Genomic DNA, 22,977 nt, shown 5'->3' with positions numbered 1-22,977 from the left:
CAACCTTGAACTGTTTACCATTCACGAAAGAAGGGCCTGACCAAGCAATTGAAGCGGACCACGGCAGACATGATTTGAAATTTTAGGGGGGAAGCTCCTTAAGGCGGCACCCGTTCGTCCCTCGTAGTAGTGCGCAACCAGTCGTAACGCTAGTACCAGATCTTGACCTCCAACGTGGTGCCGGTGGGAGATTTTTCCTGTGCGTTGTTGAACAATAAAAAACGCCAGGCCTGCGCTGAAATCGCAGCACAGTCACAGCGAAAGCTGGAAGAGCGGCGTTTCTGGAGCCCATTGTAAGCTTTCTTGGGGCTACAATACAAGTACACAAGAAAGGTACCCACTACGCCATAAATCACAATTTTTGTGAAGCTGGGAAGCACCCACTAAGCCTTTATTCGTCATTCTGCGGAGAAGCGAGGCACCAGCTACACGTCTGTAAGGCATTATGTGCACTGTGTTGACGCGACGACTGATGACGATGAAGAATTAAGGCTCAGCCCTTTGTAATGGGTTGGAAAGTTTAAACGGCCCACCAGTTATGTAATTTGCATTGGGTGACGCCCGGTCGCTATTTCTCTCGCCCGTCATGCTGTATAACGTACGTCGACGTGGGAGAGAGACGGGGGAGGGCGAAGAAATTTACTGAGACCCCGAGGAAATGGATCATGCGCTTATGTGCTTCCTTGGCAACCAATACAAGTGCACTTGCGAGGAACCCACTACGCTATAAATCATTGTAATTTTTTCTGAGACTCCGAGGAAATGGATCATTCGCTTATGGGCTTCCTTGGCAACCAATACAAGTGCACTTCCGAGGGACCCACTACGCTCTGAATCATTGTAATTTTACTAAGACCCCGAGGAAATGGATCATGCGCTTATGGGCTTCCTTGGCAACCAATACCACTGCACTTGCGAGTAACCCACTACGCTATAAATCATTGTAATTTTTGAGAAGTGGGGCAACAGGCACTGTGCCATTTTTCGTCATTCTACGGAGAGCCATGGTACCTGATAAACGCATGCATGCATTATGCTCACTTTGTTGATGCTGTGCCTGATGACGAAGAATTATGGCAGAGCCCTTTGTAATGGGTTGGAAGCATTCAACAACTTACTCGTTGCGCAATTCGCATTGGGTGACGTCTGGTTACATAATTCGCGTTGTGCGACGCTTGGTGCTTATTTTACTCTTCTACCACGCTATATTGCATATGCTAATGTGGTTCCTTCCCGACATGAAGGCTGTATAGGACCTTTTTGCAAAGCAATTTCAAGCACCGGCATGGCTCAGAGGTTGAATGCTGGGCTCCCACGCAGAGGGCCCAGGTTCGAACCTCGTTCCATCCTGGAATTTTTTTTCTTATTTCGTTTTTTTTCTTATTTCGAGCGATACTGGTTACGGACACCGGCGGCGGCGGCGGCCGCGGACAACTACGGCGCCAAAAAACGGCCGGTGAAATGATCTCATAACAGCTTTCGCTGTAAAAATTCGCAGCGTGCGCGTTAGCTAAAAGCCGAATTCTTCTGTCTCTCATTCCCCATTAGCAGCCATTGGCATGTTCCAGTAGGAAACGTTAGTAGAAGTAGAAGTGTAAGTGTTAGCTAAAAGCCGACTTCTTCTGTGTCTCATTCCCATTAGCAGCCATTGTTTACCTCCAAGGTTGTGCCTGGTGAGATTTCTCCTGTGCGTGATTAAACAATAAAAATTTTGTTCAAAAGGCCGTTGATTGATGAAATAAACCAACGAAAGAGGACATATGTTTTCTAAAAGCAAAACGAAAGAACGCCAGATGTTTTCTAATCCAAACGAAAACACGCCAGCTGCTTAACGAAAGACGCCTGATGTTTTCTAAAGCAATGGTTTTCTAAACAATGAAAATTCACAGCGTACATGTAAAATTGAAGTGAGCTGCAAGTCGTCATAACTCATCGAACCTTTAGTATAAACGCGCCCGATCTCACGTCGGTGATGATGTACTGGGCAGAATTCACGGAAGGTTCCCGGTTTACCGATGAACCTCCGCAGCTTCGCCCACTCATCATTCACTCCGTGGATATGCTGTGATTTTTTTCAATCGATTTTTGAAGCCTGTATTTTATTCTATGTTGTATAAATTTCTTTCACATTTACCGTCCATGCGGGAAGCCGCATGGACGCTACCGGCTCTTGCCCATTGCAACATTTTTATCTCCACAAACCATTGCTACCGGCGGATGCCATGTTGCTGCTGATTGGGACATCAGGAAGGGCACATGCCAGTGATGACTACGCTCACGCAGTACACGCTGACAGCTTGCACAGTCATCTGTGGAGAATAAATCATTTGGCGAATGAGTGTACAACAATATGGCATGATTATTTCAGCAATCGTGCTGCTCTATGTACTGTGTTAGCTTTATGACCGCAAGTTCCAATAAAGTTCTGCCGGACGACAAGCCAAGCGATCAGCCAACTGTTACATCTCCTGCGGTATAATTACATATTCTTATGTGTCAGCTAGAATCTTCCTCTTTTTTTCTAGCTTGGCTCTCGTGAGCGTGCACCGCAGAGCATTGCGCCCTTTGTGTATATGTTTGCTGAGATTGTTATTTTCGCATACGCAGCGTCGCGCCGAGTATTGAAGTGGAAAGTTACGCAATTGCACTGGCACAGCAGCAACAGAAGTGACACTCATGCCAGCTGCCGTGCCAACACATCGTAAGGCGTTGTTCTGTGTACTCGTACCTCCTGGTGGTTCCGACCTCGAAGATGGTTTACTCGCTTACAAGAGGAGGCACTTCGGCGAATTCGCGTTGGGGTTGCATGTACAACGTCACCAACACTGCTCCGCGCCGCTTCTCCGATGTACCAGATTGAGTCAATGCAGCATTACTGCGTTTCTTGCTAGATTCTCTGCATGGGAGTATCTTATTCGGTTACTTTTCACACACTGCTTGGTCTATCAATGTAAATATGCAATGCCTAATATCAGCCTTCGGGCTAAAAAATGTATGGCAGCTCCACAACTGTGAAACCTTTGGAAGTGTGTCGTGCGGGCGCTCAGCTATTCCCGTTCGTAGAGTTCTCACTGATACGTTTACCACAGCGTCAATGACGCCAACGCTTGAGGTAAGCATGTAGGGTTTCATCGGCACAAGTAGAATCTTGTGAGGCAGATTCACACAACTCGGTGTGCGACATGTGCGCTAATTTTTGCTCTGCTTTATCAACTTTCTGCTTGTTATGGCAGTTGAAATACGCGTCGTTTGCAGCGAGTTCCGTCAGGTTGTTTCCCCTATCAGATGTAGTCACATAGCGACGCAGCGCCGCGCCGGCGAAACGCCGACGCAGAGGCGGCGCAGGGAAAGGGGCATTCGTTCGCTCGGCGAGGTGGTGGTGCCCTCTCTTGCGCCCCGTCGGAGTCAGACCGATCTTTCCGAAATGTTATAGGGATTTTAAGTTCATTAATGCGATTACTTCTTCGCTCTTTGTGTTAATTATATTCTTTCAAAGTTTGTTAATTCACTTTAACGCGGATTTAAGCATTGCTAGCCTTGTTATCGCGTGTATTGAGCGCTTTACTGGGAGCGTGATCATGCCACTTAAGATGGATGGACGAAAAGCCGGATCTCTAAAGTGCTACGCACTAAAAACAACATATCGCATTGTGTGCTCATAAAGCATGCGCCCTTTGGACGTTGACTTTCTTGGCGAAAAAAAGCAGGATATGCTTGAGACACGTATAAAAAGCGGAAATATTTTGGAGTCCGCTGGTAGAACCAACAAAATACGTGAAAACTGATTATGTTTGGGAATCGCATATAAAGCCAAAGCCTGTTAAGGTGCGCCATTGTGGTGTTCATTTAGGTTTTTTACGCAGCTATTTTAACAATTAAAGTAGCCGAGTGGAGGCGAATGTGCCAGAAATTCAATAAGATGTTACGGCGCAGCGTCCTTTCATCAGCACTACATAAACGTGTGACATATATAAGTAGATGAGCGTGATTCACCAACACGATTTGATATGCCGCTTTGTCCTCAGAGCGAAGACCTTCCCTGTTTCACTCACCGTCTTTGTGCGTGCGCCAAGAATGCACTATACATCATAGAAGAGAAAGTGAAAAGGCTGAGCTCATCTCATTTAAATGCCGGTAGCAATCGCATAAACAGAGATGGAACACGACACTATATGCTATGATAGCAGCCGAAAACGTTTACTAGAAGCGTAACATAAGATAGAGAAAGATCGTGAAGAGATGTAAATATTTGCAGAGTATTGAAGAGTGGTAGATGTTTGCATGAAAGCTGATCCTTCCCTTATCTTTAAGAATGACAGCCCTAAATGCAGCGAATATATCTTATTTCACCATTCATGCAAGACTTTTGCCTGCACGAAATGAAATCACAATATTTTGATATTGGCCCAATACGAATCAGTCCCTTGTTTGTATATGACTAGAACTTGTCATCTACGTAGGAGCTTCGATCACTTTATTGCAAGTTGTGTTTAGTGATGCGTGTTGTTTATTATTTATTTACACATATTTGGATCATGCAGTCTAGCACGTAATGGTCACCAACGTGCACCACTCCTATCACCATTTCTTTCACCTTGCTTGGCATTCGTATTTACAGTCGACTCTTAGCATCTTACTTTCTGACTATAGTCGTAAACAGTCAGCAAGTCACGCTGCATGCGCACAAATAGAATAATACGAACAGCGCATATCGATCATAGGAACACTCATGTCTTAGTGAGAGATGAAAAATGTAATGCTTAAAACTTTACGTGATCGGCTCAAGAGAGGACACTAATCTGACGCGTATGGCATAATTCATAAGTACGAATATTTGTCCATCACCACCTAATGCTGATTATTGTATTAGAGAGAGGCCACATGTGAACGACACAATGTTTGTGGTCGACGGTGTAACGTTATGTTGTCTGGAAGCTCTAAGCCACATGCAAATACATTGTTCTGTGTTTTTGTTGCAATGAGGGAGACAGATATATATTACCATGAACACCGCAACTAACATTCCCAAAGCAGACATGTGCCAGAATTATTCGAAAGCTCAAGCATGTGCATTCAGGAAAGGGCAGGAGATATGACATCTTCCGTGGACGTTCTCATCACCCTTTTTGCGTATTTGTACGCTGCTGTCGTGCCGGTGTGTCTGAATCCATCCCTCATCGGCAACCAGGTTGTTGCTACGATAGGGCAGCGTCGTACCCGGACTCCGTTTGGTAGCGTAGTCGAGTCTCCGGGTTGAGGAACTGATGCTATAGCAAGATGGGAAAACAATAACAAGTTTACTGGCACATTTCGTACACTCAATTACATCTTGACAAGGACAGAGTTCAGCGACGAGCGAATTGGATGAGCCTGTTACCGAGGGCTCAGAGCCCCATTTCTCACTCAGCACCGTCGTTTTAACCCCTCAGTTTGGCTCCTCCTTCTTGATGACCACCAATCACACACACGACACCTCCCACCATAGCACAGTCCATTCCACTGTCGCGGAGGGGTCGTTGCACACTTGAAGCAGCAAGAGTCCTGCGGTTGACGGCACGCAGGTGGGGGAAGCAGGACAACAGGTTCCTCGTGCTTGCCCCTGAAGTTCTTTCCCCGAAGGCAGCAAAAGGTTTGCGGAGACTCCCGTCCAAACATACCCGTCAGGTGGCTTAGGCAGCATACCAAGCCAAGCCCAGGTGGTCCATTGTATCCGGCTTTGCCGTCCCAGACTTTGAGGCCGAGATTCTGCCCATTGTTGGTCACTCGCCGTCCCAGGAATTTCGTTTCCAGGAAGGACGCAGGTGTTCTAGCAGTGTGAGAACGCCTCGTCCGCCGATTCTCATGGTCAGCGCTTCGCAACCGACTGCCGGTCATAACACTGCATGATAAAGCCGCCGAAAGCAGCACGAAAGATTAGGCGCGCGAAGTGAGATCCACAAAAAGAGCCACGCTTCCGTTGCTATGCGACGCTTGGCTCGGCCGATCCTGGCGGAGCAACTGGTGTGGAATGCGTCGCAAAAAAAGATCGAAAGAAAAACTCTGGAGATCCACGTACCGTGGGAATCGATGTTGTGCGAAGTATGCGGCGGGAAGGTGATTGTGGCGTAATTTGAAATGCGAAGCATTTCTTCGCGAACCCAAGGCACTTTGAGCGTTTCCATCCATCCATCCATCCATCCATCCATCCATCCATCCATCCATCCATCCATCCATCCATCCATCCATCCATCCATCCATCCATCCATCCGTCCGTCCGTCCATCCGTCCGTCCGTCCGTCTATCTATCTATCTATCTATCTATCTATCTATCTATCTTCCGATCTATCTATCTATCTATCTATCTATCTATCTATCTATCTATCTATCTATCTATCTATCTATCTATCTATCTATCTATCTATCTATCTATCTATCTATCTATCTATCTATCTATCTAACCGACTAGGTCTTGGTGCTCTCATGATCGCCTCCTGAACTTGGTGTAGACCAAAATTAGCATGGGAGGGTAAGAGGATGTGACGAATATGACTGTCGGGTCATGACATGAATAACATAAAAACCCTATCGCGTACGTCGTCAAACCCTTTCCTGCAGACACGCGTTGCACATACCCGTTTACAATGGGCGGCGGAGTGCGGGTATGCACCACAGGTGATTGACAGTTTATACCTACCCGAGAACGGCGAGAACACACGTTAGCCTTTTAAATGCGAGAACGCTAAGAAAAAATTTAGCAGTGGCTTAGCTCGGCGTTTCTCGTTTCGCTCAATGTGAAAAATTACGCCACAGTCACCATCCCGCGCATGCTTCGCCTAACGTCGATTCGCACGGTACGTGGGATCTGGCGATTTTTTGCTTCTTTTATTCTCGCTCGGCTAAGGAAGCGGAGTTACCGAAGTGGTTGTCAGTGGCGTTTCGAGCTGTTGTCCGTGTTTTGTCGTGCTCACGGTGCAATTTATACTCTTTTTAAGTGAGGACACTTGTGAGACACGATCGACGAGATAAAGTAACAGCGATGGACGCTCGTTGGTGCGACGATGGCAGCGGATACCACGGTGTGAGAAAAATACTTGGCGGCGGACACCTATCGACGGGACTACACAACTTCAAGACAACATGGAATTGCTGTTTCAACCACCGCTTCGCGGAAAACGTGAATTTCCAAGACAGCGAACGCGGCAATAGAACTCTAGCAACTAGAGCTGGAAACGCATGCCGTGTTTTTCGCGAACGAAAAATGCGACGTGCGGCGAACGCCGCAGCTGCCATCCGACAATTTCGGTTGTTATACCGTTGGGGTAGAAAGAATTTTATTTCTTTAAGTGCGACCTCCCGCTGATATATACCTGCTACCATTACCGGACCGCCGGACGCACGCGATACCCGCCACGGCACTGAACGATCCGCCGCAACGTCGTGGAATGGGTGGGGTGAAACGAGCCCAGAGACGCTCGCTCAAACACGTGAAAATGCACCAGACAATATAAATTTTGTCGTCATTCCTTACATCCCCGGTGTGTCCCATAATCTGAAGAGACTAGCCGGCAGATGCCAGGTTTATGTAGTACTCTCTGCCCCTGAGAAGTTGGCTAGCTTGTGCAGGGCCGTCAACCCTAATGATCGGGAAACCCGCGCTTGCAGAACCAAGCATCGAAATAAGTGTGTTCCATGCGCTAAAGGCGTGGTGTATTCATTACCACTGTCTTGTGGCAAGTGGCACATCAGCCAAACTGGCCGGTGTCTCAATGAGCGTCTAAAAGAACACGCTTACAGCGTTTCTGCGGCGGTATCTGGTCACCTTGGTATCCACTGCTGCGACTGTGGCTGCGTTCTTGAGTATCAGCTTTGTCCGGTTGTCAAGCGCCTTCGGGACCAGCTGACACGAGAAATTATGGCGGCTTTGGAAATGGCTAGGCTGGGCAGCGTGTGTGTGAGCAGGCCTTCAATTGGTTCGACAGGAAAGGAAATATGCATGGTTTACTCTGAAGATGCTGATAGTTGGTTGATGTTATCCTTTGTTCAACACTGCCCTTTCTTTCCTTCGTTTTGCGCTGCGGAAGTATTACTGGGCGGTGTTGTCGACTAATACGCCAGCGCCGTTGTTCGTGGCTTCCTTTTTTTTGTCCTTTTTCTTGCCCTTAAAGTTCCCCTTGTTTTGTTTCGGAGCGAGGGTCGCGTTTTTGCAGAATGGACGCCTTCCTGTAGTATGCGAGAGATTATTGGTCAGCTGCCAGCTCGTAAAAACATCACGTGTTCGTGACGCCAGCAGGCAGAAAAATAGTTTCACACTAGCCTTCATGGCTACTACAGGCGCTGACTAACATTCTTAGGTTTAAATGCATATGTGTACTCCATAAAGTGGACGGGAGGATGACCGCCGCCGTAGCTCAGTGATAGAGCATCGGACACATTATTCGAAGGTCACTGGTTCGGTCCCTGCAGGCGAGAAGTTACCTTTTCGTCCACTTTACATTCCTTGCATTTACATCATTACGTAGCTTTCTGGCCTGTTCTAAATAATGTTTTGTCTAGCAAAGAAAAACGAGCCCTTACAATGCCCCTTCTTTCGTTTATGTAAAGAGCGTGACATATGAAAGCAGAGAATTGAAGGGCCCGTTTTTTTTCTTTGGTAGACACAACCTTAAGGGGTAGTGCCACCAAATTTATGGCTTGCGCGTTCTTTGCTGCAAGCGTTTCCTATAGTTCTAGGAAGCATGATGCACGCACCGAGATTCATGTATTCTCGCTAAATAATTTAATATCGCCTTTTGATGTGGACAACTTTCGGTTTCGGTTTCTGGGCGCCGAGGTTGGGTAGTGAAGTAGAAGTGTAGGAGGCTTGGTCACGTGACCACACAAGGCTGTGACGCACTTTGCCAGGAAGCGATCGAAACTCGGTTAGTGATGTAGCAAGCGCTGCTTTGCCGGTACTGTAGTGACCTAGAATATATTCTAGTTCACTACAGCCGGTACGTACGTTGTGGAGGGTGGCGGAGGTCCGGAGGTCACTCACGCCACTACAGCAGATCTGGTGTGACGTCACTGCAACTTTCGTTGCCCCTCCTATAGATCTACGTCAGAGTTGGCGCGCTAGCGATGGGTTTCGTTCGGGAGAATGGGCATTTAGGTACACTTTGGAAGTGAATTAAAACATATTCTAAACGTTTGCTGTGTCCGAGCCTTCGTGTGGAGTGTCCTTGCATACAGAGGAAACCCACAACAGGCTCGTTATAGCCTCGAAATTTGATGGCACCACCCCTTTAAGGAACACCAACAGGCTATGAAGCTAAGCAAGGTATACGAGAGATTATTCGTAGTCTGTTTAACTTTATTGCAGTAATTAGGATATAAATGTCAAGAAAGTGAAATGGATGAAAAGAGAACTTGCCGCCGGCAGGGACCGAACCTGCAACCTTCGGATAACGCACCCGATGCTCTACCACCTGAGCTACGGTGGCGGTCAGGCAGGCAGGCAAATAACTTTATTTTGATCCGGAGACGACGCGCACTCCCACGGCAGCGGTCGTGCTCCCGTCCATATCATCGGGCATTTGTGCGCATGCAAACCTAGGAGTGTAAGTCAGCGCTGTTCGCTGCCATGGCGGCGAGTGTGAAAAGCGTTTTATTTTTTTTTTGCCCGTGATGGTCATGCGATACGTGACGTCAGCTGCACTGTACCATACGCAATTTTATCCCTTGTTACTCTCACATGTAGTGCTGCGTTGCTGTTACACCATACTAGCTAATAATATATAACAAGGTATTTATTCTCCATATCGTATTGTTACTCCAGTATAGCTGTTAATCTGTTAAGTATTTTCACATGTACCACTCCTCTCTCTAATGTCTTCGGGACTTGAGGGTACTAATCAATCAATGATTTATCTAAACAAATATTAATATTTGGTAGTAAATAATTAAAAATAATTCATTATTAATAACAAAAATAAAAGACAAGGCTTTCGCCATCCAGGCCCCTTCGGCGAAAGCAAAAGGGACCCTGTCTGTTCTACTTATTAATCACCGGACTTAAAAAAAACATTGCTTGTATGTATGTATGTATGTATGTATGTATGTATGTATGTATGTATGTATGTATGTATGTATGTATGTATGTATGTATGTATGTATGTATGTATGTATGTATGTATGTATGTATGTATGTACGTATGTGCGTGCGCGCGTGTACACTTTGCACACAGGGTTTCTCCCCATGTCAAGCTTTCCCGCATGGTATATTACAGCAGAGCTGTTTTGCTCGAGGTTTGCCGTGTGTCGTAGATAGAACATTGTCATCATCATGAACCGCCACGCGTTCAATTCATGGAGGAAGGAATACTAAAGAGAGGCCCTGACGTCACATTTGTGAAGCCTCCACATCGCAAACACTTGCATCGCCGCCTAGCGAAGGAGCAGCTAAACATTTCGCGATTTCCGTCGCGTAGTTTGCAAGCGCATACGCGCATCGAGTGAGTCGCGAAACTTTTGCAGTCTTTTTCTTTTTTTTTTTTTTTGCCGTGCAAGCGGCGTAATCGATTCAGGCATGCTGCTCCTTCTGTGTTCTTTAGGAAAGCTACGCAATGGCCGGCTATCCCGGTGGAAATCGCGTGCACTGCGGAAAGTGCCTGCCGGGTGTCACTTTTCATGTGTACGTACGCTCGCTTCATTGCTGATCACTAATGCATGGTATTTGCATGCGAAGCTCTCGGATGTGCGCTTTGTTGCTTCTTACTCATTGTGTCAACTCGGAACACACGTGAACTTTTGTTTTTGGCTTCTGACGCGCCGTACATAACACGCACCGAAGGCATCGTATCGCGTTTTTAGAGGCTGTGTCGTTCATACGGAAGGGAAATAAACTTTTGTTGTTGTTATCGGACTACGCGATGTATGCATTGTGCGCTGTGCGCTCGCTGCGTGCTAGTAGTTGTGCGCGCACTGGAATTACAAACTTTACGCGCACGATCGCGTATACAATACAAAGGTGTCCCCTTTTCGACGTGAAGTTACGTCAACTGTAGGTTGACGTTGCGCCGAATAGCTACGCTAACTCCATATACACGAGCGAAGAACCGCTAATGGGGCAATAGATCGGGAAATCGGACTACGTGAAAGGAAAAGAAAGGCCTAACGCCCAGCAGAACGCGTGAGACATTGCTAGGCGAGTTACAATACGATGATGCCGGGGCTGAATGTTTTTGATTGCGGCACTTACCGGTACTTTCTGTACTGTGGTAAAAAACGCTCCAGGAAGAATTTCAGCACGGAGTGCTCGGGCCTGCCACGCACGAACAGCCTGGTAAACGTCTGCCTGCAACATTTTACTGCGTGCGAACCGCACAATACTCGCGAAGTTGACGCCGGGACTACAAATCTGCGCAGAAGCGAACCACCGCGGAGAGCACGCCGCGGGGCGTCTGCTGTTTTGTTTGCCCCATACCGGTTTGTTTGCCCCATAAATCTGACGTAACTTCCGCCACACTTTCCGCGCAATGCATCGGGATACGATAGGGCCTCTCCTGAGTTTTCCTTCCTCCATGGTTCAATCACCGCCCAAGCACTCTTTACAGCTGGTCAACAAGAGATGCCGAAACGGGCGGCCCCTAATAGCCGTGTACAGTATAGTATAACAAGGTGCGGAAATGGAAGAAGTGAGAGGGTAGAAGCCTAGCCTCTACAGGACCAGCTGGGCGCCTGCCGGCTCTGCTGTGACCCAGCCTTGAGCGACATAGCACAAGCTGCGCTAAGTTTTCTTTTCTTTTTTTTTGCGAGACATCATAGCAATCGCCTGCGCTTTTTCGACATATAAAAGAGGCCGAGCTCTTGTACTCATGCCCACACCTCTGATGCCCTTTGCTGTCTTTATACGAAATAGTGGAGCGAATGGCCTGAACCCACAGAGAAGTTCAGACAGACTTTTATTTACAGAGCTACCACTAGTAACAAATGTCGCGCGATGCAACTAATGCTTGCTATCAACGTTTGTCCTGTCACCTTCAGAGTGCCCTTCATATTGAGGCTATATATTATCGTTTCGTGTATGAATCTAAGCTACTTAGATGTTTCACATTTCTATAGAGTATAAAAAGTTTAACACGTTGTCCTATTCATGTAATCCATGAGTTTCTTTCTCAGTCTCTGCATGTAAAGTCGTTGCTGGCAGAGAACTCGCACAAGTGCAATACTGATGCGAGCACTGAATAAAAGGCACCGATGCTAGGCCGTCAGCGACACTAATGCCTTGGCTCCTCAGGCCTGTACCACTGGCAGACGGCGTTTTCTAAATTATAAATTCCCTGATTGTTATTTCCTGTTGATATCGATTGCTTTCCGTGGGACGTAAGCTTTTCTTGTGTATATTATGAATGCCATGGTTGATGTAGGCAACTTAAAATTGGAGGATAAATTAATCGTGCTGCATTATATTTCATATTGCATTGTTCAAAGTAGTTTTATACACATTTTTCTGCTACTTCATAACACAATACATTACCACATTTTCTAAAGGGATGACTTATGCTGAACTTCAACTTATGCTGAGTTATGGATGACGTCTTAAGTGGATGCTGTCATTGAACAGGCAAATTTCGTGCAAACTACAAAATTAATTTTGAATTGTTAATGGCGGTGCTACGAGAATATTACGGAACTACAATTTAGGCTCTTATTCGGCCACTGCAGGAAAGTGTACTTTCTTTTTTTGCGATAGCAATTATGTGTACACTCTCGGCGAATTTCTGCCGTCACCCTCGCTGTTGCCGTAATGTGCCGTATATGTATATGTGTGTGTATGTGTATGTAAAAACCACAAATAGAAATAATTCAGCAGAAAAATTTTCAAAACGCGTGATCGGGCATTCGAAGCTTCGACCTCTCACTCCGGAGCGCCTAAGTCAGTTACTCCGTGCGCCATTCGTTATCCAGGATACTAGCCGCAGAACACAAACGCACGCGGCGTTGGGTCAAAGGCTCTGGACGCCACACGTGGCGAAATTAAAATTATGCGATACGCGGGCCATGCTGCATCATCGCCCGTGCTGGGTTTGCGCCGTATCGCTGGTGACCCACGCTAGTTTTCCATTAAGGGACACATTAAAGGGACACATTAAGGGACATTAAAGGGACACTAAAGAGCAAAACGATTTTTCTCGCATTAGTAAAGTAGTCTTCCACAATACCAAAAACACCACGCTTGCTGCGAGAAGACGCTTAATAAGCGAGAAAACGTGCAGAAAGAAAATACAGGTGGCGACGCCACCTTGGAATTCCCGCACCATTTGTCGTGATGTCACATACACCATTTCCCGCTAAATGGGACCATGAGGCGATGCGAAGCCGGAGCACTAGCACGATCGCGTTCCGTTGGCGTTCTTTTGGCATACTACCGACCTCGCGTCGTGGAACGCGAAGAGGAACGCTACGCGCGTCTTGTCTTCCCTCTAGCCTTGCCGTTAATTCTCACAGGGCGAGCGCGGAAAGCGGTCGACAGGCGTGAGAGAGGGGGGCAGCGTAGGAGAGGAGAGAGAGGGGGAGGGGACGCGCATGCGCTGGTGCTCAGCGAGGCGTTGCGCAGGAGAGAATTTCGGCATGTCTAGCCCGCGTTTCGGAGGAAGAGTGGAAAGGGGATGGGAGAGGTAAAGTGGAGAAGTGAGGGGGAGATGGAAAGTGGAGAGGGGGAAGGGGAGGGGGAGAGGAGTGGAGAGGGTATGCGCATGCGCAGTAAGGGTGGTCACGCCGCACACCACCACCACCGGATTGAACTCCGCCATAAAGTACTTTGCATCTAATATTTTTGACGGCGCCTGCTTGGGCCTACGTAGTTCCTAATCGGTTAAATGGAAGTACATTGTCCTGTAACTAATCGAAGTACATTGTCCATAACGAGTTTGTGGAAATTTCGTCGAGCCAGTGGCGCCAAAATACGTTAAATGCTCCTTGAAGTCTTTTACGTCACGAATTACAAAGTTCGGCGCGAAATTTAAAAATGAAACTTTGAACTTGGTTTTCTCCTTTATTAATAAACCTATGGTGGTGAAATAAACTACACAAGAGTTCTCCGAGCACACGTTATCAATCTAAACCAATTCATTGTTTCTCTTTAGTGTCCCTTTAAGTATTGGAAAAGCGCGAGCGCAAGAGTCCGAGAGTGGCTTGCATTCTGCGCATGCGCCCTGTCGGCTCGCAAATTTCTTGGGTTCCCTAGCTCCTTCGATTCTCAATTCTGAATCTCTCTAGTGTTTCGCCGGAGTTATGATGTGTGCCTCTGACGTGTACTTTGATATACAGGGAGTAGCCACCCGTGCTCGCAAGCTTATCTCTTGAAGGCGAGGTTTGTACGTCTTGTGCTTTCCCGGCAAAATTTGCGTTCAATCTATAGACTACAGGAAGGTCACTTCGCTCGCTGCAGCGAACGCGTTTGCGAAAGGAGTGAGCTGCTAACTAGAAGAAGTAACAACTATGACAGTTCGCGCTCGTCGTGTGTATACACGTGCGTTATTTTCGTGCGTCGTACTTTGTGTTTGAGCAGCGTGCTGCAAGTGTCGAGCTTTGACAATTCTTAGTTTGCACTTGCCCTGTGTGTGTTCTCCTGCATCCTTTGTGCTTGAGCAGTGCGCAGCAAGTTTCGAGCTGCTTGCCGTTCTTCATGTGACATTCCAATTTGTTGCTATCGCATTCATTGCTTCGCCCTTGATACAAAGCTGTGTTTCATTGAAAAGGAAGACAGGCTAGCTTTTCAAACCAATCACAGCATTCTGAAAAACAATTAGTGTTACTGAGCGAAATACACTTCAATATCACAATATATTATAGAGTGGATGCTTTATTTGTTTCAGCCCCACATTGACATCTTTTATAGAGAACTAAAGTTTAGCATTGTGTGTAATGAAGGAAGGTTTTTCTGTTGAAAAATAACTGTTTCCCGACAAAGTGAATCATACGACAAAAGAAAGAAGGAAAGCAGATGATTTTTCAAGGGCTCGTTTATCTTTGTTAGACACAATATTAATGAGAACTCATTAGTTCTCATTAATATTACGACAAAAGAAAGGACTACACAGATTTGAGGAAGTTGTTCCTTTCGTTATGACACAAAATGACCATTTACACGGCTTGTACGTATGGTAGACCTCTAACTGCATTCTTTCAATGAACAAGCATGCAGCCAGCCATGAAAAGAAAAAACAAGGAAAGGAGCAGTCATGTTATACTCTCGCTTGGCCTAGCAATAATTTAGCACCCGTTTATCAGTGTTTTATTAGGTTGTTCATAGCATAGAATTACGTACTTATAAGGTAACGAATTGATGCGACGAAAAACCGCGATATGATGCTTTCTGTGGTATCTACATTTTGCAGCGATCTTCAGTTCCAGTCGTACGCATGCTTTGAATAAAGTGCTGCTACTTGCTCTTCAAGAATGAAGTTATTGAGTAACGTCATTGCAGCATTTATAACAGGTAAATATCACTGTTTCATGATTGATACATGTTCTAGAAGGCAGTTTCGTCATCGAATGCATGGAACAACTTTGTATTAGTAAGATATAATGAATTTTGAAAACTAAGCGTGTAAGAGCGTTATTCTTAAAGAGGCCGTGAAACACCTGCTGTGCATCAAAATTCTTGCAGATTTATTGTCAAGGCTCGTGTTGACATTCATTTTATTGCAGTACATATATAACAAGAAATTTAAAATTTCGTGTCAGAAAGAAAGAACAATCGCTCACGCTTTCTTCCGCAATGCCGACCCAATGGTACAGCCAGAAGGCCAGAGAACGCAGCCATCGGGCATGTGCCAGCTGACACTCTCACTTCGTGCAGCGTCTTGTAGCTACTGCTGCTGCCCACAGTGTGCTCCCAGGTGCAAGTACCGGTGGAGTAACGAATCAGTGGTCAATAGAGTCAAACAGAAAAATGCAGAAACGGCTCAAGACCACGACGCACTCAGACGTAACTTTTGGGCGGCCCATCGCCACCTTGCAATTACCTCCACCGCTTCCTGACCTCCTGTGTAGCCCAGGTCGTTCGAGCCAACCAAAGGGAGCAACAGGATTGAGCGTTAACTGCGTGCATTTTACCGTCACGGATTTCTGTCGCTATCAATTAGTGGGGCACCAGAGTTCAAAAGCAATGTCATTGTAAAACGTAAAAAGGTATGGTGCGTAGAAACGCTAAGGTTGACATGGTTACTAAGGCTTAGCGTACTTTACGAAGGTTATGCATAAACTACGGGCCATTTTATTGCTGCTACAGTGCGACAAACACGCACTAAATGCAAAGAAATGGGCGCAACGCAGCACCGTTTTGCGTCCGTTTCTTTGTCTTTCATCTGTGTTTGTCACGGTGTAGCAGCAATGAAGCGATACCAACTCGCCCAGTGTTCCATCTTATTGAGGGTCTTCTTGCTCTAAAGCCAGATATTTTCTTACTGAATGTTTTTATGGCAGTTTTACTTTTGCACTAACATTCTTTGTTTTTCTTCGTAAATTCGTTAGATTCTGAGTGGTTTTAGTAACGTTGCCCCTGCTTCATTATTTATCTCTTCCCGCGTGTAAATTGAAGAAGCTGACAAAGGGGGCCTTGAAATTATTGGCCTTTGTGATGAAAATGCATGCCACCTGCATTGTTTCATTTGTCAATCAGTGCAATATATCGACATCTCGTCGTCTGTAACAGCACGGAAATATGTTTTGTCGATTTTGTCGATAGGTTTTCAGAAACGGTCATCTACTTGACACTCTTTCCTCTCTGTGAGCGTGGGTAAGCATTTCTGGCACCCATTCGGCAAGCAATTTACAGTATCTTTTTTTTTCTTTGGAATAGGGTTAAAAGTACAGCGTTAAAAAAGAATGTATCAGTGAGAACGTAAATCTTGATTCACGATTAAATTGCAGTTTTTGGTCTGCTTCCTAAAAGATCTCCGTAGTCATGATACTAAGCCTACCACTCTGCTTTTGATCACGCACATATTTATTTATTTTATTTATTTCACAATACTGTCGACTCTCTTGCGAGAGTCCTTACAGAGAGGGTAACGTAATAAAAACAGAAAAGAACATCATTCGCAGATACAAAAATACAGGTTACGTCCAGGTCAAGCGCTACACTCTCACAGATAGTCTTCCAAGGTCTGTTCAAATTTCGACAAATCGTTCTGTTCGACAACACACATAGGCAATTCATTCCATATTTCAATTACGTCCGGAAAGAAGGAGTATCTGAACTGAAGGAGTATCTGAAATGCGGCCATTTGTATATTCTTGACGTCACTGTATAACATTTCCTTCGCTCTTTGACGTAAGCCCGTAAACTAGATAACTCTCGAGGAATTTAGGCAACTGATGATCCTTTCGCACACCGAAAATCAAATCGCACTGCGCGCTCGGTTATTGGCAGAAGTAACCAATACTATTGTCGTTTGCAATCACCGACGAGCTAGCAACAACTAAAGTCTAACAACAACCGTATTGTCCGATGATAGAACCGATACCTGGCGCTGCAAGTGTACAAAACTGCTGTGACGCCCCACTAGTTAAATATAAGAAAACGGTCAATTCTTTAGGAATATGCCTGTTACTTCATAGCGATAAATTTACGACATTCTCTTTGCAGAATAATGAAAACTACGCAAGACAAAATCGGCGAACATATGCTTATTCACTGCCTCTTCTAGACTTTTATGCCCTTTCACCTACGTGGTAATTTAGATTATAGAAATTCACGCGAAATCTTGAGTATAATATGATCGAATTCGCATTAATAATCCTTTTTTTTTCATATTCTATGGTTTTAAAGGTGTCACGTGGGCAAAAAACTCGGCTGACCGCAACCGGCTGGACGTGCTACAGCATCTCTTTGGCGGTATCATGTATAATGGCTTCGCACTCCGCGATCTTTATTTCACCGTACGACCGGAAGGAGCACCTCCGAATAGTACGCTTTACCGCTTCAACCTGACATATGGAAAGTTTGAAAATATTGCTCAAAAGCTGACGCCTAAACCCGAGGTAAAGATTTCTATTTTTATTCTCAATATAAGTCTTCATTAAATGTTTCAAACGGCATATGCATGCTAAAATGCAGTTTCCTGAATATTTGTGGCATATATTGCAGCGACTACCCGCCGTGGTTGCTCAGCAAGCAGGGTGCCGCACTGCTAAGCTCGAGGGCGTGGGTTCGATAGCAAGGTAACTTACAAGCGTGTGAATGCGAGCCAGTTAGCACATATCCATAGTTAAAACAGCGCAAAGCAAACATGGACATCGCCAATTCTATCTGCATCTTGTCCGCGTTTACTTCGATGTTTTCAACTATGGGTTCGCTAGCAGCCTACGGCAGCCGCATTTCTGTGGAGGCTAAATGCAAACCGTAGCGCGTTTTTTTAGGGGCGAAGCTCCTTATGCCGTAAGTCTGTCCATCCTCCGTTTGTTTGTTTGTTTGTTTGTTTGTTTGTTTGTTTGTTTGTTTGTTTGTAGTAGCGACCTCTAGTTCGTGAGAAGCGCGCGTTCTGGTATGCAGTAGAAGAAGAAGACGACGTTGACGAGTGAGACTCTCGTGCGTGTTCGCCTGGGTGGCATTCTTCCTTCTTTACTACGTCTCGTGCTTTCAACGACGCCCGAAGACAACATGTCAAGCTTGTAGACGATGTGGAACGGGACCCCATACTTACTGTGGTGGACGTTCTCTGTCATACCGAAACGTGGAACGCCAAAAGGCCGTATATCAAAGGATACGTTCCAGTCTTGTGCATCGATGATGCAGAGCGTCCTGCAGGTGGTGTGGCCGCATACGTCCAACAAACAGAAAAGGCACAAAATCTGAAACTACTACCAACGAGACAGAGCCGCAACTGTGAATATGCTGCCATCGATTTTGATGGATGCATCATCATGACCATGTACCTTGCACCCAATTTGTTGAGTGGGAATATCAAGACATTCATTGACACGGCATTGTGTAATTATGACAAGTAAAAGAATAGACCATTTGTGTTAGTTGGTGACCTGAATGATATTACCGTAAAGAACAATGTGTGGTTGATACAACATATGGCAGCCAAACTAGCTCTCACGTGCACGTCCTTTGATCATATGAAACCACCGACCATCCGAGGGACGTGTATAGACGTGGTATTTTCAAATTTCCAATTGCAACCCGTACAGGAACCGCTATCCCTTCATTTCACGGACCATAAAGCCGTGATAATGAAGGGACAACGCAAGCCAAGCATCATGTAATTAAGAAAAATAAAAGTTTGATGTTTGTAATATACGAGGTCTGTTAGAAAAGTACCCGACCTTTGGCCGAATAAAAAAACTAGCACAACCTGGAGCGTTGGAAACCTCATCACTGTCAAAGAAGTCTCCTTGGGACTGCACACACTTCTCCCAGCGGCGCTGACATTGTTGAAAGCATTCCGAGAAGGCCTCTTTCGGAATGGAGTTTAACTAAGCCGTCGCTGCAGCCATAACGTCCTCTCTTGTCTGATATCGCGCTTCTTTCAATGGCCTCTTGATTTTGGGAAACAGCCAGAAGACGCAGGGGCCATATCAGGAGAGTAAGGAGCCTGTTGAACTATAGAAGTCTGGTTTTCCCCAAAAAAAGTCTGAATCAAGTGCGAAGAATGTGCACGAGCATTGTCGTGAGGGACGCGCCAATTTCCTGTTGACCAAAACTCCGGTCTCTTGCGCCGCATAGCATCCCGTAGGCGACGGAGGACATCCCTGTAGTTCTATTTGGTGATTGTTTGACCCTGTGGTGCGTATGTGGTATATCATGAGTATACTCATGGTGTACCACACCACGGGAGTCAGAGAAAGCAGTCAGCACCACTTTGACATTGCTGCGCACTTGGCGGGCCTTTTTTGGTCTTGCTGACGTGGAATGCTTCCACTGTGACGACTGGGATTTGGTTTCCTGGTCGTACCCGTACACCCAAGACTCGTCACCAGTGATTATGGTGTTGATGAAGTTAGTGATATAGCATGCTTACTGGCCGAAAGCCGGATGAGATGAGCTTCTTGCCTCGGGGTGCCGCCACTTGCCCGCGCCGCACTCCTCAGTCTGCTAAATTTACACGGTAGCCGCACTCGCGCACGCGAATCACAGCGGGAGAGCGATGGCGTTTCATGATGCGCGCTGACGTAACTTCTTTCCCCCGTGCCATCCTTCCCTATGGAGCTTCCAGTGCGCTCGTCGGCACGAGAAAAGAGAGAAAGCGCTGAGAACGTGCGCCAAACCCCCGTAACTCCGCTCATTCTTGACGGATTCGAGAAATTTTTGCGGCAATCGATTTGGGAGGCAGTAAACTCCGATAATGAGGTCATTAGATCATTACTTGAAACAGTGGTTTGTGACCGCTTTAAGACGAATCCTTACCAACGAGCTCCCTTCCAGACCCGGCCTACGATGCACTCCTCGCATACATAAACTCAATCTGGCTTGGTGCGACATCCCTCCCCATCGAATGGAAGACCGCCTTGGTCACTTTCATTTCCAAAGCCGGGAAGGCCATAAACACGGACAACCTCCGCCCCATCTCCCTCACGTCTTGTGCGGGAAAGCTGATGGAGACTATGGTGCGAGATCGGCTGTGCGAGTTCTTGGAAAACCAAAACGTATTCGCAGACACCATGTTCGGGTTCCGCCCGCACCGGTCCGCGCAGGATGTCCTGCTTCAATTACATCGCGAAATTCTAAATCCCGTTGAATACCCCCTCAATGACAATGTGGTACTCGCCCTCGATTTGAAGGGGGCTTTCGACAATGTCACACATGACATAATTCTGACGTACCTCTCCCAAACCAACTGTGGACACAACACGTTTGAGTACATTAGGCAATTTCTCTCTGACCGGCAGTCGTATATCCGGATACAAGATGAAGAACACGGCCCCTATCAATTAGGCACGAGAGGTATCCCGCAGGGCGCGGTACTCTCACCCCTACTATTCAATCTGGCAATGATGAAACTCCCGGCTCAGCTGGAGAATGTTGAAGGGATACAGCACGCGCTGTATGCTGACGACATTACCATCTGGGCTAAACACGGATCGGTAGGAGATATTGAAGCCAATCTGCAGCAAGCGGCGGAGATCCTGGACGCCTACGCCCGCCGCTGCGGCCTTCAATGCTCCCCGACTAAATCGAAATTTGTGCACATCCGCCCCTCGCCAAAGTACACTACCAAAATTCATCTGATCTCATCGTGTTCTGGTACACTACCAGAACACGATGAGATCAGAGTACTGGGTCTGTTTATACACAAACATCGCAGAGCAGACACAACATTGGCTAAATTGCGCAAGGTGGGGGACCAGGTGGGCCGGATGGTCCGCCGGGTTTCCAACAAACGCGGGGGGTTGCGTTGCAAAGACGCCTTGCGGCTGGCGCATGCATTCGTGACCAGTCGAGTCCTCTACTCGGCTCCTTACCTCCACCTGCGCAAGTTTAATGAGAACGCCCTTGAGGTGATTCTGAGGAAGATGTACAAGCGTGCCCTCGATCTCCCGATAACCACGTCCAACCAGTGCCTTATGGGCCTGGGGATGATCAACACTTTCGCAGAGCTCCGGGAGGCACACTTGACCAACCAATACACAATACTTTCAAAAACGACGTCGGGACGCCGCCTATTAGCCCGACTACACATTCACCACCCAACATTGACGGAAGAGCGGGTACGCATCCCAGAAGTCTGGAGATACGCTCTGCACGAGCGCCCTCTTCCGGCGAACATGACACGTGACGACCACAGTGGCAGGCGCCTTGCGCGGGCGGAGGCACTGGCTCGCCGCTATGGGAACAAACGCGGTATCTTTTACGTGGACGCCTCCGGTCCTCACCATGGGGGTTGGTACACGGCTGCAGTCGTCCAACAAAACGTCGCAGTGAACGGCCTAACATTCAGGGCACAAAATATAACACGTGCGGAGGAGGTCGCCATCGCGCTAGCTGCCGCAGACCAGGACTCGCGCGTCATCATTACCGACTCGAGAGGGGTCTGCAAAAATATTGAGCAGGGGTACGCTCCTCACCATGCCTATCGCATCCTAGAAGATAGCAATTACGTCGGGGCCCCCGAATCCCGGATGATCATATGGGCTCCAGCTCATATGGGCCTCGAAGGCAACGAAACGGCAGACACCGCGGCCCGCGCACTCACTCTCCGGGCAACGCCTTCAGACCCTTCCGAAATGGATCCCGAACTCAATCCAGCCTTAACGTATCGAGAAATAACTGAGTTTTCTTAATTGGGCCACGCAATTTATCCTAAACCCTGTAAGGGCCTTACAAAGGTGGAGGAACGCACACTCCTCCGCCTTCACACCAAAACACTGCTGTGCCCGGCACTTTTAAAACATTTTGATCCGGCCTGTACACGAAAATGCCCATACTGTGAGGAGAAGTCTTCGGACGTCTACCACATGGTGTGCGCATGCCAGTCAACCCCGAACCTCGCCCTAAAACTACACCCCACCCGGGAGGACTGGGAGGCAGCCCTGATCGGCTGCTCCGACCTGGTGAGCCAGAAGGCCCTGGTCGACCGAGCTCGAGTCGCGGCGATCGCCAATGGGCTCCTGTAATGAGGAGCCCTAGTGCTTGTGAGGGGTGGCCGCCTCCGGGCCACCTCGTGCTTACTCCCTGTATATACCTTTAATAAAGTTTTTTCCTCCTCCTCCAGAAACTTTTAAGCAAGTAACACCTTTGCCCTTAGACTTACGTGCACGTTAAAGAACCCTGGGTGGACGAAATTAATCCGCAATCTCTTACTACGGCCTGCTTCATGATCATATCAATTATAATATTCCAACGTTCTGCCAGCGAAAGAAGTTTTGTCATTTCCACTCAGACAATGTTGGCGATTCCAAGTGTATTGGCGAAGACACTTAAAGCATTTTCGCAATTATTTTGAAGATATTGGATCACAGAGTGATTCTTGATATCTCAATATTTTTTTGTCTTCATTGTTTATTCAA

At 46.8% G+C, this 22,977-nt stretch overlaps 2 long non-coding RNA genes and 1 pseudogene across 2 annotated transcripts in view; all 3 read left to right on the top strand.

The window, feature by feature from the left end:
* The window catches only part of LOC125760165 (uncharacterized), a 43,531-nt gene that overhangs the window by 2,177 nt on the left and 18,377 nt on the right, over nucleotides 1-22,977 (top strand). The window contains exon 2 of the long non-coding RNA XR_007417803.1: nucleotides 17,795-18,006. This is a non-coding gene — a long non-coding RNA (uncharacterized LOC125760165). The remainder of the gene's footprint in view (nucleotides 1-17,794; nucleotides 18,007-22,977) is intronic.
* On the top strand, nucleotides 12,146-17,699 carry LOC119372140 (uncharacterized). Its single transcript, XR_007417804.1, has 3 exons — nucleotides 12,146-12,339; nucleotides 15,357-15,457; nucleotides 17,612-17,699. It is a non-coding gene; the product is annotated as an uncharacterized LOC119372140 (long non-coding RNA).
* On the top strand, nucleotides 21,736-22,584 carry LOC119406505 (uncharacterized; annotated as a pseudogene).

Source organism: Rhipicephalus sanguineus, chromosome 10 (assembly GCF_013339695.2).
Source record: "Rhipicephalus sanguineus isolate Rsan-2018 chromosome 10, BIME_Rsan_1.4, whole genome shotgun sequence".
In the NCBI taxonomy this organism is placed as follows: Eukaryota; Metazoa; Arthropoda; class Arachnida; order Ixodida; family Ixodidae; genus Rhipicephalus; species Rhipicephalus sanguineus.
This window is presented reverse-complemented; position numbering and strand designations above follow the sequence as displayed.